Source organism: Anoplolepis gracilipes, chromosome 12 (assembly GCF_047496725.1).
Source record: "Anoplolepis gracilipes chromosome 12, ASM4749672v1, whole genome shotgun sequence".
Lineage (NCBI taxonomy): Eukaryota > Metazoa > Arthropoda > Insecta > Hymenoptera > Formicidae > Anoplolepis > Anoplolepis gracilipes.
Window position 1 is genome coordinate 3,498,476 of NC_132981.1, and position 18,411 is coordinate 3,516,886.

Sequence of the window (18,411 nt, forward strand, 5' to 3'; positions counted from 1 at the left end):
CCACTTTTGGAGAAATTAATCCTTTGTATTTGCATACAATCTCTCTCTCTCTCTCTCTCTCTCTCTCTCTCTCTCTCTCTCTCTCTCTCTCTCTCTCTCTCTCTCTCTCTCTCTCTCTCTCTCTCTCTCTCTCTCTCTCTCTCTCTCTCTCTCTCTCTCTCTCTCTCTCTCTCTCTCTCTCTCTCTCTCTCTCTCTCTCTCTCTCTCTCTCTCTCTCTCTCTCTCTCTCTCTCTCTCTCTCTCTCTCTCTCTCTCTCTCTCTCTCTCTCTCTCTCTCTCTCTCTCTCTCTCTCTCTCTCTCTCTCTCTCTCTCTCTCTCTCTCTCTCTCTCTGTCTGTCTTTATTTATAAACATGAATAATAACGTGTTACAACTGACGGCAAATATATCTTCGAGCGATTCATCTGCAAATTTAATTGTTTTTCATCCCTTCGCAATTCACGGAAGATATATGTTCATCGCTTTATTACATTATTGCTTACATATCACGTTTGTTTTACATCATTTACATCACCGACGCACGCAAATTTCTGCAAATCCGTCGGATGCGCCGTGAATTTCCGGTAATCACGATGAATTCGCGCGCGTGGTTGTAACATCCCGCAGATTTTCGAGCTTCCACGTTGTAATCGTAACACGAGGGAAAATTTCAACAATAACGATGCATTACTAACTAATTAAGCACGCAGCTGATATTACTCATACACATGATAATATTAAATTGTTGCGTATAAAACGACAATTCGCGCTTCGATTCTGCAAAGAGTTCTTATAAAGTTTATTATAATCATTTATTACGCGCATCATATTAAACCGACATGTTTTTTTTTTTGTTTTTTTTTTTTTTTTTTTTGTTTTGTTGAAATTGGTCTTTGATATCAATACAAAATCTTATAAACTTTCAAATAAACAGTATTATTTTTAGAAAGTTTTTATTCTTTTATGGAATGTGATAGATAGAGATATGTACTCTTATCAAATCATCCTCCGTAGATTTCTACGATATTTCACTTACTGATTTTAACTTTGACACGTGCTCATATTTTTGACATTTTAATTAATTGCTTCACCGCGATCAAATAAATCATATTTCGTAAGCCGCAATAATTAATAATTAAACTTTAATTATTATTCAATCACGCCATAATATTCCAAAAGACTAATTATTCATTTCATAATGGTGTTCCATAAGTAACTAATAGCCTCTACTGATTATGACAATAATATCGGATATTATAAATTTAATCGACGATTATTATTGTTAGTATTAAAGTATTCGTCTTATTATAGTTTTTTTGTTAATAAAAAAATATTACATATAAATTATTTCTCTTCTTCTTCTCTCTCTCTCTCTATCTCTCTCTATCTGATTTACTCGAGAATGTATAATCAAATATATAATATTTTTATCAAAATGTAAATATATATAAAGAAAAGGAAAAGTGTATTATAATTTCTTGTAATAAAAAAAATATATATGTATATTATCAAAGTATACAATAACTAAATTATATAAAAATAAAAAAACAAAATTAAAAGCAATAAAATATTCTGAAATATCTTTTTACAAATTTTCTATAAAAATTTCGGAGAAAAATAACTAATGCATGAATATATTTTAACGAATAATAATTTATCAGCATATACATATAAACGATCTGTATATTTATATATTATTTAATATAAATCAAAGATTCCGCGAAAAAGTCGTCTTACGTATTTCATGCACACTAAGTATCATTTTTTTTTTTTTTTTTTACGAGTAACCGTATGTAACTTTTTATCTCGCGAATGAAATTCTACCTGTATGCCAGCCACGCAATTCCCAGAGGGGCATCAGCAATAAACAGTTCCGTTGTAGCAACAATAGCTTGCAATAAACTGAACTACCATAGAAAATGCAATATCCGCATAACGTCCTTCAGACGATTTAAACGTGGGAAACGTCCTTTTATTCGCATTAATTCATTATACAATACTTCGTTCAGTTTTATCCAGCATAATTAAAACACAAGATATAACGTAAGTCTATGTGATATTGATGAGATAATTTAATACGTATTTCTCTACTTCTATCTTTCGCGATTAATTAATAAGTAATATTTGAGTGCATAATAATTACATATGTGTATACTGTCTTTTCACTTGCTCCGATATCGTAGTTAAAATAATCTTTCTTGTAGGTGTGTATTTTTATACAATAATATTTTAATGTAAAGATAACGATTTTTCAATCGTTTTATCAAATATTTGTCATCACTATTTGAGATATCTGCTTTATTCAGTCTTGCACGAGGAACTGGATCCCTTAATGCAAATCGCAAAAAATGGAGAATTTTGATTAATAATTTATAGCAAATATTTGAATAAGAGTTGCTGGGTTTCATGTTCCCGAAAAGTATAAAATCAATAATTTTTATTTTCGGAAATATTATATATACTTATCTGTGGAGAAAGCAGTGACGTTAAATTTTACGTCCGTAAAATTGTAGCAAATGTAGCTTGAAATACATTTAAATATTACGAAAATTATCATCGCGAATGAATTGATTAATAAATCTTAAAGATGTTGCGTTTTAATCAAAAGATTAAATATGAGTTATTAACGTAAATTTTTTTACAATTTTTTTGTTCAAATATTTTTAAGATTTCAATAAAATGTCAATACTTTTTTCAAATATGAACGTGCATAATTATTTCGAATGTACAAAAAATGTTTGCCCGTGAAATTTGTATTATTAAAAAAATAATCTCATCAAGAATTTTAGATTCGATTATAACGCAATCAAACAATCAATCTCTGAATAATTGACACATTTATTTCATATATGTATATGTTTTATTATATATTATAATTACTATAAAGTGCAATTGATGCTGTAACGAAAAGAGATTTAACGTAATCAAGCATGCCGTTAAATCTAGAGCTCCCTACACCACTAGCTTTACGCGTCGTGACGTAATATATTATATCGGTACACACTTATCATACAAGGGATCGTAAAGGGCACTTTGCTCTCCTTTGATACTGCATCGCCAGCAAACTATATCAATTATTATTACGGATAATTATCTTACAGAGTTTCTTGCTTGCAATATAATTATCTGCATTTAAACAAGCGGTAATGTATTATTGACTATTGACGTAACAGCAATTATATAACATAAATAATAACGTAATCTGCAGATTATACGATTTCTTCTATGAAAACATTTATATTATTCTTTTGTTCTCATACTAGTTAATAATATAATTAATCTTTTAATAATTAGATAAGTAGTTTTTATTGAGAGAACAAATTAATTTTTCTTATCAATCCATTTATCAAATAAAGATTATTAGGTTAAACTATGCTTTGGATATTAGAATGTATTATTATCTAATAATACAATATCATTATATAATCCTTATATATTCTTTACTAATATAATTATTATGTATTTTAAATTGCAAACTTTTTTATCTCAAAATGCATTTAAAAGTTCTCGATAAAGTAGATTAATGTAGAATTAATTTACAGTTGTAGTAAATAGCTAAATGTTAAAAAGATTATTTTACACTTCAATTATCTTTCCCGAGATCTTATTAAACTTGACAAAAGATATTGAAAGCATCATCGAATATAATTTTATAAGGGCGGGATTCATGGTCTTCTATAATTTATCGTATATAATAATTTTTCGAGCATCAACATTCGAATGATCGAGATTAAAATGCGACTTTTCCACCATTCGCAGAATATCTATGCGTTCACTTCAATTTCCAACGGAAGAAATTTGCAGAAAATCCTTCCGTGCATCTGCGACCGTGGACCATATGTCCCTTCTCTCGCACTTTTCTTCTCTCTGTTTTCTATCAGGTCACTGTCGAATCTTTCTATTTTCCGCTTGCCTTCTCCTTCTCTTTGTTCTGGTTTTCTATCTCGAAACGTGTCGTTATCGATTTTTTTCTTTTTCTCGACACGATCGATTTAAACCGAAAACGAGCTCTTGGCTAAAACACGAGTTAAAACTGATATTGCTAACCGTCGCGATTTTTCCATCACTTCTGATATTTTATGGCTATTGATCCCACCAGCTGTGTTGAATGTCGTTGAATGTTACTCAACGATATACAATCTTATGGTTAAATCTTTAGTGAAAAATGAATAAACCGCAGACAAGATTACAAATAAAAATGAAAAATTCGATCTCGCGTTTTTGGTACAAAAATTTTAAATTTACCAACACTGAAAATGGCTTACATAAATGACGTATACGTATAAATGATAAAGTTAAAAAATATTGAAAAAGTTCCACTTCTAAAACTCAACATTATGTCTGAAACATAAAAATTATCATGTACAATTAATATGTAAAATTAATTGAATTAACAGAACAGCTTGCTGCACAATCAGAAATGTTTAAATCAAACTTGAATTAAAATTGAACTTTAATTATATTATAATAATTAAATTATCCAAACATTTCGAAATATACAGAGTTATTTTCAGATTTTGAATTTCCTGATAAATTAATTTTTCTCTATTGTCTTCTTTAATTATTGTTAACATGTGATAGTATTGTGATGTTTTTAATACATGATATATGATGTATATATTTATTATAATTAATATTGGAGAAATTTTAGAAATATTTTATTATATAAACAATACAATATTTCTATAACATTTCCAATATCAGACTGTCAATTTAAAAATATTTTATGTACACATATATTATACAATAATGCATAATGAAAATATGTCACCCGCAAATTGTTGCGGGAATAAATGATTAAATTTGCAAATGACAAGTAATATTATATAAATAATAAATTATTCACTTCATGGTTGCTTCGCAGTTAAATCTGATACTTCCCAGGGTAACTTTTTTTTGCTGCTTTTTTGTGACACTCATTCGTAAAACCACAGTTAATTATGATCACGTGGCACTTTGCACAGTACTTGCCTGATTATAATCGCGTTGATTTCATTATATTGCAACGGGAACAATACATTCGTCTGAAGTTACGATCCGCTCAACACTCGGAAATCTTGTGGCCAAACTGCGCGTTGTTTATCACACGATAATATACCTCTGTTGCTGTTGTAACAAATGTTACACTTTCGTTTAATTTTAGACTAATTTCATTTTGCATGGTAACGTAACTGAATAAATTTACGAATTAAAATTAAAGATAATTATTCGTAAGCTGCAGCATTGAAAATATGTTAAGATTTTACATATTAATTGACGATTACAACCGAATAAATCTTGTGAAGTACATATTTTGGCAAATTACAACAATGTATAACAATATACGTTGATTTTTATGATTGTAAACGTTTAAAAAAATTCAATAACGATTATATCTATTAATTAAAGTCATTGATACTTCTTGATTGGAATTAACTTGTTGTGTATTCGCGATATTTTATCAATACCAAAGTTTGAGAACGTTATTAACATATAAATATCATTAAAGATAATATTATCGTTCGCAAAGATTATAATGAAACGATTTATAATTTCTGTTCCCTATCGTTTCGATTTGTGCTTGAAATGTATTATATGTATTATATGTATGTAAATCAAGCGAATTTGGTTTGATAAATATCTTTCGATTCGAGTCATTACTCGTAGCAATTAATTAAACATGCGAGTTGATAATAGCTAATTGTAATAATAATACTAATTGTAATAATCGATCACTTTTGACGTTTCCTGTTACTTGTCGTAACGGCACATAAATAATAGATTAGCAAGAGCACAATATAGGATGTTCTGTAATATTATTGATCGAAACATGATTGTGAATAAGTATCGAGAGGTGACAAACGCGATTATTCGATTATTACGATTATTGTTACAACTAGCTTTTATTAATAGATATTAATTCTTTTTTTATGTTAATCAAGTGCATACCATAAAAATTGGAGTACGTCATTGTAATTTGTCAAAATGCGTATATTTTACGAGGTTTTGATTGTAATTGTCAAATAGTTTGTAGAATCTAAGCATATTTTCAAATATTGCTGCTTGTGAATAATTATCTTTAAGTTTAATTTGTAAATTCATTTATATTTAAATAAATTTATTTATACTTAATCGAATAAGTGTTGCGGCAAAAATAAATTTAATAATAATAACATTAAATAACAGTAATATTAATTATATTAATAATTTTACATAATTTATTTTTGATTAGTGTGTAACGGAAATCAGAACAACAGAAATAAAAATTTATTTAAATCTAACTATTTATCTATCTTTTCTTAATTGTTTAATATACATATGCAGTGCAAAAATTGATGAGACGCATTATCTCTAGAAATTCAAAAAATCCGAAAACTTGAAATGAATGCAATTTGTCAGTTATATAATAGAACCATACTGTCCAACAATTTGCAAGATTACGTGACATTATACATACGACAATTAATTATACAATAACCGATGTTTTCTTCGCGCACAAAATTTCTCCGAAATATCGCGAAATCGTGTTCTATTACGCATAATAACGTAAACTGAAGTGAAATTATCATAATCCGAAAATAAATGGCATAATGATGATTTTGCCAATGTCAGGATGCGTCGATTGAATTGTCGCTATTTTAGCTCACTTTTACTTTGTGATAATTCTCGATAATATTGTAAAAACATTCCCATTATAAAATATGTAAAATTTGTTAAATTGCATATTAAAGATACATATATATAATATTTCTCCAATTTCTGTTACAAGTTAAATTAAAATAAATGTAAATAATTGTGTATAAAATTATTATTATCAATATCTACAAATTGTAATAAATCAAAAATTACTTTTTGTATTGTACATATTTTTTATTGTATTTTCACACAAACCTTTAAGTTTTTTATTTTGAAATTATATTTACTGAACAGTCGGAAATAGTTCGTATTTTGCATTGAAGAAAAGCGTGTTTGATATTTAGGGATTATTCAGCCGATGTGCAAAGCTCTTAACTAAATTTACTCAGAAAACTCTCGCCAAAACCTCTTGAATTTCGTACATAGCGTAGCAGAATGGTATGGCGTACGATATTTCATTCCACGTCGCTTTCCACGAGAGAGGATAAATGTTAAGCCGGAGTTTCTAAGGAAGCTGATCTTTTTTTGTAAGTAAATTGATCTCAAGATGATACCTCGGCATAGACTGAGCTATGGTAAAACTTTCTCATCTTTCGTCTTTAATTGAAATGTGCATCCAGGATAAGCAATATTTACGTTTATTGAATTTTCATCCATTCAATTAATACTTTGCATCAAATCGATACTTAAATATTTCAAAATTGACAGAATAAGCATGCGAAAAATATATATATTGAATTTTTGATCTGCATAAATTATATATTTAAAAGGTCATAAAAAATTTTAATTTATGAATAATAGATAATACAAATTACATAATAGATTATTACTTGCCTACTCTGTCTACAAAACATTTTTTACGTAAGAGAATACCTACACATGTATTTTCTTTCTTAAAATTTAAATAGACATTACTTTAATATAAAATGTATGAAATATGGAGAAAAAAGACAAGGTTGGCTGTAGCTGTTTGTTTATAAGACAAAGAGCTGTTTCTTTATAATGCAGTTTTTTTTTTTTTCCATGCAAGGATAATTCAAAATGGTCATCTCGGTCATCTTTGTGCAAAAGCAGCACAATTACGCGGACTATAATACGGTTTTGCGAGCATGTTTAACGCAAAATGTGGAATGCTACGCGCAGAACTTTGAAAGCAGCCCTTGGCGCATAGAGAATCGACGTAATTACAGCACAATAGATGCCGCGTATAATAAAGCGCGCAAGAACATTACGTCGTTTCGTTATCGTGATAACGCAGAAGTAGCTTCATAAATTCAAGCTTCGGATGCCCGATATTGCCCTCGATGCTAATAAAAAGCGAGAGGCACCGCTCGATAAAAAAATTTGCGATGTAACTCTGCCGTTATACGATGATATTTAACGGTGCTTCTTTTATGTATATCTTTTATGTATATAAAATATCAGCCGATTGTACGCGTTAATTGATGAAGGAAAAGATTTTATTGCGATTGATTTTCAATGACTATGATTGTAGAGAAGCAATTGAATTTTACGCGTAATGAATGTACGCATAACAAAACACTCACTATACCTGATTACGCAATGCGTGATAATGTATCGAATTGCAATTTCCATTCGGGACACAGTTACGATTAATAATTAATGAACACGAATGATATATTTGTATCATTGTTTAATAAATCTTGCGCGATAATAATGTTAAATGGATTCTAATTTAGTGTTCTCTTCCTTCTCTTTCTCGCCTGCAATTTAATATTTTAATCAATGTTTATCGCACTGTAATTTTGAAGCTTTTTAATATAGTCAGTTTCAATATTGAAAATAAAACATCGATTACAAAGATTAATTTAACTTTATCGCATAAACACATTATCATAATCATATTATATGTATATAATCAATTTATCGGAATATAACATTCAGAAGAATTTATTAAACTATAATTTCAAAATAAATATGATTAATAAGTAAATAACTAATAAATATAAAATATAACTAACATATCACGCGAATTGAATTATAAATGACCGGAACGATGAGGCAACTCTGACATCGCTATACTGACGTATGAAATTGTTGTTAAACCTAACAGTTGCGATATTCAGTAGCAAGCTGCGTGATGTAGAAACATGAACTACATTTACCTGCCGCAGAAATTAACATTGCTATGATGAATCGCTAACGCGTATTAATCACGCGTCTGGCTAGCATAGTCAGAGATCTACGTTTATAGAGGAATCTATGCATATCTTCACACACACAACTGATTGCTCGTTATTCTAGATTGCGATTTACGTGAATAGAACACGACAAGGTGCACGTCAAAAATCGGACAGACAACGCATTGTGCTCGCTATGCGGGCTGGTAAATGACTAACGAACAGTTACTATATGCACGAGAAACATGCATATAAATGCTCCGACGGTCTATAATAAAAGATGCAAACGTGTATCATATTTTTTATGAAAATTATTACATCGCAATAATTTTATTGTGACAAAATTAATTCGCGTAACAAAATAAATTACATAAAATCTCGCAATTAAATAAATTAAAATATATGCATTATATAATTTTATCTTCGCAGAATAAATTACACCAGTTTTGAAATAAGAGTATTATAATATTTATAATTTATATCACGAATACATCACGATAATTTGAATAAAGTTAACTCATTATGAAATAGTTTACATACAATCTCACAATTAAATAAATGAAACTATATGCATTATATAATAATTTTATCTTTGTAGAGTAAATTACAATTTTAAAATAAGAGTATTATCTATAATTTATATCCAAAATATGTGTATGCATTTGTAAATTTTTATTGAAACATGAGGTATTTTTGCACATAAATATTCTCACTGTAGGCACTATTTTTACCGTATTTTAATACTCTTTTTTTTTTTTTTTTTAAGATTTATCTTTAGTGCATTTCCTCCTATTCTTTCTCATTGCGAAATTATTTAGCTGCACTTTCATATTTCTTTGTAATGAATATGAAAATAGTTTGTAGCATTCAGATTCGAGAGCATTAGTTTAACCGCGATTTTTATCAATCATATCTATCTACGCGAAATTAGAAAAAATGTTTTTCTGTTTACAATGCTCGCATACACAATTTTGCAGTGCAGTCTTTGTCTAAAAATTTCATTTCATAGTAACGTCATGGAGTACATCATATTTAAAGAAATTAAATAAAAACAAAAAATAGAAACGGGTTAAAGTAAAAAACAGTTGTTTTCTCTATTTTAAAAAAATTAAATTATACAGATTACACGATGAATGTTATATTAAGACCGCAGATTACTATTTCATAATTTTTGAACACAATATTTTCAACAAAAAAATATCAATTGATATTATATATAATATATAAATTATATGACGCATATTTTTATTTTAACGCTTTTTTTGCATACTATTGTTTTACATTCATGCGTGAATAAAATAAAAAAAGTTTTTATCAAAAATAATTTCTCCTAAATTTTCTGATAATAATTCTTTTCATATAATCTCTATAACAAAAAAATACGATACAAAATTATATATTCTTTCCAACTCAATAAGAATGTAATCTGCGTTAATTTTGTTTTAATTTTCTCAATAGCTAATAATTAGGCCTTCCGATAAACGCAGGAGTACCTAGGTACTTAAGTGTTCACAATTAGTGCTTCGCAGATCGATGGAATAAGCCAGACATTATCGTATCGATATCCATTGGTATATCATATCGCTATCGACGGTACCTCTGGTCATACACACCGTTGTTTGTCGAACAAACAAGTACTAATCACGGAATTGACTCACGTCCTTGGCATTCAAACATCCCGATTTTCAGCATCAAAATTTCGAACTCGACTGTCAGTGAAATCTGACTAACTGCAGTTTGGAACTGAATGCAATCGGTCAACATCTGCACAATGAACAAGAACGTTTATTGTTGCTCCAACATAGTGCATGTACAATTGTGCGTAGCGTAAATGTGTGATTAAACTGTCAAAGAGAAAGAGAAAGAGAGAGAGAAGTTGCTCCTGAAATTTGCATAGTAATTGTGTCATGAAATCGTGAAATGTTATGAAATTGGAACCTTTATGTATATATATATATATATATTTCTAAAATCTTCATACGTAGAAAAAAAATTCATTTATTGTATTTTTTGGGGGGGCAGGGGTTTTCTCATTAATTTTCTTAGATTATTTATATTTTGCAGAAAAAGAGAGATATTAATATCTTTAAAAAAATTATTACGTATTTAAAAATTTGGTAAAAATGATGCATTGTAGCGCCAACATAAAATCGGCCTGCATTTTTACTCAAGTTGACAGATTATTGGTATATTGATTACCAGGATGCAAGAGTACACGGGCGGAAAATATTGGAAACTGAAACCAAGGCAAGAGCTTGCAAAATACATACGTTGCACTCGATGAAAAAGGTTTCAAGCACAATGGCTTCCTAAAAAAAAATCACTATACCCAGTAAAATTGCATCTTAATTTACGATATTTCACATCTTTATACTTCAATGTACATGGAGCTGAAAATTGAGTCTTACATAGAAGAGACCTTCCAACAAATTGATATTGTCTTATTACAAATAAAAAGAAGTCTGATCGAAATAAGAAAAAATTTTTGTCTAAATAATAGTGAAGTGTATATATATATATATGTATATATAAATATTTAATTATTTTCTGCAAAGACTTAGTGCGTACTTTACTAAAGTTTTGGAATCATTTTTATTAATCATCAAAACAATTATCAATCTATTCGACATCTTGGCCATTGTAAAAAGAAGATTCTCAATCATTAAAAAAAATAGGATCGATTTTACTTAAAATTTAATAGATCGACTTTCGTTCTGCTCTAATATACAACGATTTTTCTATTTAAGGAAAACAAAGTGTCATTGCTTCGCTTAAAAAGCGTCGTCATAAAGCGCTGTTTTGTATGTCAAAGTAGTCCAAGAACATCCGGGTCTCAGCCTCGCACCGCGTATGCTCTCATTTGAAATTTTGCGCAATTTAAGCGTATCGTTATCGTCTCTCGGGGGGTGGTCTGTATGTGCATCCAGTATGCATGCATAATGCATGTAGCTTTATCTAGCCGAGCGCATAGGCCGTATCCGCGGCCTAGGCGTCGATCAATGACTGGCATTGGTCGATATATTAATCTAGCGTGCAGTTTGCCTGCATATACGCTTCTCGTATCTGAAGACTCACGGTTTTCTTGCATGCATCGCGACAGAATGCGAGATGCGACGTCTGGAAAAATATCGGCCGAGGCCATTTCCCTCGCTCTCGATCGAGAGAGTTCGTCGATCATGTCGTCTTGTATCTCCATTTGTCTTGAGATTTTCGACATTTTCGACGACAACAATACGAGATACGAACGACATTAGCAAGATAGAGCTGCTCGCACGAACAGCTATGCGAATCATGCAAAATGAGATACACATACCTGTCGGTGAAAGCGCGGAATTCGGTAATATTTTTTTTACGGTTTTACAGTTTTCGTTAGACGCATACTGGTACCGATGAAAAAAATAACAACCAACAATGTTCGTAGTTTTAGCAAACTACCCGCGGTTGTGACAAGTGCATCGTAAATATTGTCACGTTCTACATAACTATATTTTGCGACAACAAATATCGCTCAAATAACGCGAATATTTTATTAGACTCGTTCCTCTCTCTTCCTCTTTCATCTTCTCTCTATATTTTCCTATTATTAAATTTCTATTGACATTAAAGACGAGTTGCAAACAAATTTAAAACACTTTAATATTGAATATTGTAATATAAAAAAAAAAAAAAAAAAAAAATAGCACAGAGAGAATTAAATTTAAATACCAGCTCGTGTATAAATATATTTGCGCTTTTGAACATTAACTTTTATGTCATTTTCTTTTTCTTCTCTCTCGTTTTCTTCAGCCTGTCTCGAATCTGGAGTCGTATTTTATCGCCTTTATTATCGATTGCGAGAGAATGTAGGCCGAATTGCGAAGTGGCCAACTCGGTCGCATCTCTCGGATCGGCCGGTGCGACTCTCGTCGCAAGTGCCTCGAACGCGAATGTCCGCCCGCTGTTACATATTCGCGGCCGATGCATGACGTGCGTGCTAAGGCGGAAATTCCGTGTACGATCGATGGATCGCATCTACCGTTTGGCTCTGTCAACAACGGACCCGATCGGTCCCTGTTCGCACACATTTCACGCCCACGCCCGATGATACCCCGATTTAATCAGGCATGTTACTTACCACCGGCAAATATATACGTATGCATATATATATATATATATATATATATATATATATATATATATATATGCTGGCCGGTGCATCCATGCATATGATGGCGGCAAAAGCCTCCTACGAATGCGTGATGTAATTGAATCGGCAGAAAGAGACCCGTCACGAATGAATAAATGATATATCCAGCGGACAAAATCAGTCACACGCACACTACTCGTACGAACAAATGGTGTAATTGAATTGGCAAAAGAGAGACGCGAATAAATCGCGGATGTGCTTGCCGGGAACAGTCGGGTTGTTGACTCGGCGCTTCGCGGTTCGTTAGGCCTCATCGGGTTTGCAATTTCCGACAAATCTCTCGCGACAGAATATTTTGAATATATCGAAATATGCATTTCGCTCACTCTGTGCTTATTTCTTCGCGTTCGTGCGACAGAGACAGATGCTTATTCATACAAAATAATAAAAATAAAAATAATTCAGCTTTGAAAACATCGGTGTGAAAAGTAAATACATCGAATAAATGTAATCGGTCTTTAAAGAAAAATCAAATATCTACGCAGCTGTTTGCAACGAAAAATTAGAGACATTCCTCTCGCGTGTTTCTTTCGACGTGGATTCATTAATTTATGGATATTTGTGATTTTGTGCGGATACATGACTTATAAGTCACGATTATTTTATTAAAATTAAAGATAAGTGTTATATCTGTTCAAAATTATTGGAGCGTATTAATCTACATGTTTCTAGTAGATCTCTTTGCAAACATAATCAATTAATCATATATGTTTGCTGGCAAATATTTTCTGAGCGTTTATTGATTTTTTTTTTACACAAACTTAAATTCAATTTAAAAAAGGTTTCTTTGTCAAGTAGCCTAATATCATACGCATTTATTATAATTCATCAATTTCTTCTGAATGATTCATATCAATTTAATGTTTATTGTTAACTATGTAGAGTACATTTTTCTTGTTGAATTTGATTAAATAAATAAAATTGACGCGCACAATTTTCAGTTGAACCGAAAAGTTTACGACTTTTAAGCAGCTGTCACTACGCGCACGATCGTGATTCCTTAATGCGTCCTTCGTTCGTTCGTGACAAAAACAGGGCGCGAATTTCCTTCCTGACGAAGTAGGCGTACCGAGTTTGTAATCCGGCAAAGTTCGAAGCTACGAAGTTCCTACGTCGCCATTAGTTTCGATCTTCTCACGTGACATTAGTCACGTCGCGCTTTCGCTAATATTGCCCTCGTCTCTCCGTTTTACTCGTATTTCTCGAAGTTTTCAGGATGACGTATTTAACGAACAAAATTCTCGACCATGCGTCGTACATGATTTATTGTTTATAGCTATAATTTATTAATACTTGAACGCAATCTCGCTGCTTCCAGCGACCAAAATTATTGCTCGGCGTTTCTTTTATCGAGGATGTCACCAAATTAATGATATTCGGGTCGAGCGTATCTCACGTTTTTAGAAATTCACCCCAGTCTTGATATACTTTTTATAAGAGTGCGAATTTCCCCGGGAGATTTCCTTTATTTAGGTCGGAGGAAGATATATGCTATATCATAGATAAGCATTATCGAACCCAAAGTTGAAGATTGAGGGAAAGATGTTTGATACATAACTTTCGAGCGATTGTAGTCGTAAGCTGATACCGCGATTCTTCCCGGCAACGAGTAATACCTACCTTGTTACCGTGTTCATGCGATTTATGCGATAAGCGTTTTATAATCAAGATTTATAAAACATCGTGAAAAATAAGTATAATAAAATTGTAAAATGTTAAATAGAATTTTTTCGAAATGAAAATTTCAATATATTTCATAAGATTGAATTCTATAACTTCTCGAAATGTTGGTGACGAATTTTAGTAGGTGAGTTAGTAGGTGTTAGAATTCAAACACTTTGTACATTATCCCTCAAGTGATGGATAAGGATTTGCGTAATCAAACTTGACGAAATGGAATGGAAAGAAGAGTTTTCGTCAATATTCCTTTCGATGGAGGAAAAGAGGACTCTTCACACAAATTACATAGTCAATATCGCTGATCAGATTAAGAATGTCATTCGTGACGCGCATGCTAATCTTTCATATTACATTAAGTATTTCTGACAAATCTTCGTGCTTTTATCTTTCTTAACTTCCTTAATATTATTATTCGTTACTTCTGCACAATATTTTGTTACATCAGTTTTCATAAACTTATGCACAAACTTTTTAATTACAATGGATAATTGAAAAATTTCAAAGTATCTTTATTATAAAAGAAATCTCCGTCTCTTGTAACATTATTTTTTCGAAGCTTATGTCAAGATTATAATCAAACGATATTATCTTTTAATACTAATATAATAATCTGTTCTTTAGCGAGCCTTTATAGACAAACTCTTCGAAATCGTGTGCCTTGAATTACGAAGGAAGTTCATGCTGAAGGATTTATTACCGAGGGAAGAAAGTGTTTTACCAGCGTTTCTCGTTTTATTGGAACTCGAAATTCTACGACGCTTTCTCCCCCGCTTTCTTTTTTCCTCTTTTGGTGAAAATTTTACTAAGATCATTAAATTCCGCGCTTATACAAAGTAAGGAGATTTTAAAAGCGAGCTCGTGGTCGCAAAACGCAAAGACCGAACGGCAAAGGAGTTTTCAAACGTTTCAGACCGAACTTTCATTCCACGAGCGAGCATTGAATTATGCAAGCGACGTCACTTCATCGTAACTTCGTCTCATTAACATTCGAGAATGTTCCGTGTGCTCGATTTAGCAATATGCCCGGGCAATAAACCCGCGTATCTGGACGCGCGAATAGTTAATTGATAGCGATAGGATTTCATTATCCGAGTGTCGAGCCATTTATTTTCGGCGCGGCCCAAGTCCGCCGGATCGATAGGAGAATTTAGTTGAATATCACGAGAAAATGGAGCGTTGCATTTCGCGGCGGATAAAGTCCCGAAGTCTCTCGAGATATCGCGATAGTCGGCAAACAGTTAATAAACAGCATTATCGTCGATCAAACTCTTGATGGAACTTAACAGCCCGCTATCGTTTTACGTTCAGTAGTCATGCATTTTAGATTCGCGCTCGTGCAATATTATTACTTACATATTAAAGGACTTCATCGAAGTAGTAACTTGGAAACTAACTTGGAAAAGCGTTACGCGAAAGGACTTAAAGTTCGTTTGCGCATTGCCATTTTCTCGATACTAACAAGTTTTATCGGCTTTCGGAAGCGGGGTTAGAGAAATTTTCCAAGAGAAAATTTTCATTGTTAATAATTTATATAGTTATAATAGTTAATAATACATTTAAAAGGTCTCGCGTTTTTTTTTTTTTTTTTTTTTTTTCTTTTTACATTTGTCGCTAATTCGATCTTTGAGTTTTATCTCGCAATTGGCGAGTATTCTCAAAGCGGGTTATTGCACATTTCTACCTATCTGTCTGCGTCATAAAAAGTTGATATAACTGTATGACCATGTTACTTGAATTACGTGCAGATAAAAATTTTCTCGTCCTTTATCGAGTTTTTCGAGTTATTCGGGGAGAGGTTACTCTCTTTTCCGACATATGTTCCACCGATAAATTTACTGATATATCTTTTCATAGATAAATAAAAATGTAAAATAACTTTTTATTAGAGATAGATTCTGGTATAAAAAGTTCGTGCAAAATGCTCTTTTCTCAAGCTCCGAGTAAAGTCAATCTTTTAGAAAAATATATTAGAGTGCTCCTTTGTACAAATATATTAACGATCGATAATTTCGCTTTATCTGAAAACATATCATAGGAATTTGAGTTGTAGCATATACGGCACGCAAGGATGACAAGCTTGAATTTGCAATATGCATCCGCACAGAGGCAAAAGATCGCAGGGCAACGATTGCGATGCGAAGTATGCATGTACAACGAGTAACAAGTTCCTTCGAATCTAACATGCTGAACGCTTCACAATCGCGATTATAGACAGATTTTACATACGTTGAATCGTAAGGCAAATGTTTATAAAAACCGCGACAATTACAATATATTATTAGGCGAGAGAAAATAAAGATGTAAACGAAAATACATAAAATATAAATTAATAATTATAATAGTTACAAATTAATAATTTATACATCACGTAAAGATATCGATAAAAGCTAATTAGACGAAATTGCGATTTAATTAATTGAGAAATATAATGCGATATTTAAATTAAATTATATATAAATCGAAAATATAAAATTGTATCTGATGCACGAGTATAAGATATCCAATCACACAGTAATCTGAGAATTTTTCTTTTCATTAAATTGATAATGAAACGACAGAGATTGATTTGTTCAATTTATGTATTTGAATTACAATACCACACTCTATCGATGTTTACGTTAGTTATATATTAGTATGACATCGAAACGGAAAGGCACAATTTGTCTACGTAAACTCCTTTGAAACTGTAGTTTCATCTTCCAATTCTATTTATTCAGGCACAATGTGTACTCCAAACTAACTGGCTACGTGCAACATATTAATCATCCTTGTAAACTCGTTGCGAATGCATATATAACTTTAGCAACGATAGATGTTAAATACTGGACTATGAAGGGCGCTTATAATAATGTTTTAGCAACGTCAGTACGAGCGTATTTAACAACTATTAATGTTAAATAGAACGTAAACTTTAATCTAATAATGGAGATTGATATTACAGAAGTATAATTATGAAAGTATAAGTGTGCAATATAATTTTTATATAAAATATAATTTTATATAAAATAGATTAGATGTGAATTAATTTAACATTGAAGTGCTTTGATTGAGTCTATTTTATAAGCACACAATCCACCCACGCCTATATAAATTAAATTAAATTTATGCTCAAAAATCCTAAAGGTGATATATTTTTGGCCGGTACTGTATATAGCTCGAATATGAATCCACAACCATCTTCGCTTATCGAATGTTTATTAAATCTAATTAAATCCAAATAAATAAAACATTTTATTTTTGACATTTATTTGATTCCGTCGCTCTTCAAAGTTTCCTAATTAAAAACTCAAAGAAAAAAATATACCTCAAAATTATGCGAAATCGACACAGAGCGACAGAGTTTAACAATTAACTGTCAGTTTGTAACGCATGTATTATCTGCCTACCTACCTACGTTTACTTATACATACTTACTCCCGGGTGGAATATTAATGAGCTCTGCTCTGCCTAGTGGAGCACGTCGCCGAGCAGTTATAATTATGCTTCTGCCGAGATTAGCTGCTCTCTCTCTCTCTCTCTTGTATCGTCGAAGGCCAGAGTTTGCCACTTTAACTCCGTTCGGTGAACTGAATTAACAAGCCTCAACAAGCCGCGTTTAACGGCATGCCGAAAATTCTCCGTGCCGTTAAAACTACAATGCATTCGCCGAAACGCTTGTCGTTTATTTCTTTGACGTACTTTATCTCGTTGAAAGTGTCCATCACTGCGCGACAAGATTTAATTAGCGTCAATTTGAGTGGTTAATTTTAAAAATGTCAAAAATTTTGCGAGGCCATTATTCGATGCTTCGCCCTTAGCATGCAAATTTTG

General features: G+C 31.5%; 1 protein-coding gene across 2 annotated transcripts in view; it reads left to right on the top strand.

Annotated features, from left to right (window-relative positions):
• The window catches only part of Dop1 (dopamine receptor, D1), an 82,368-nt gene that overhangs the window by 36,320 nt on the left and 27,637 nt on the right, over positions 1-18,411 (top strand). The gene's annotated exons all lie outside the window — the stretch shown is intronic.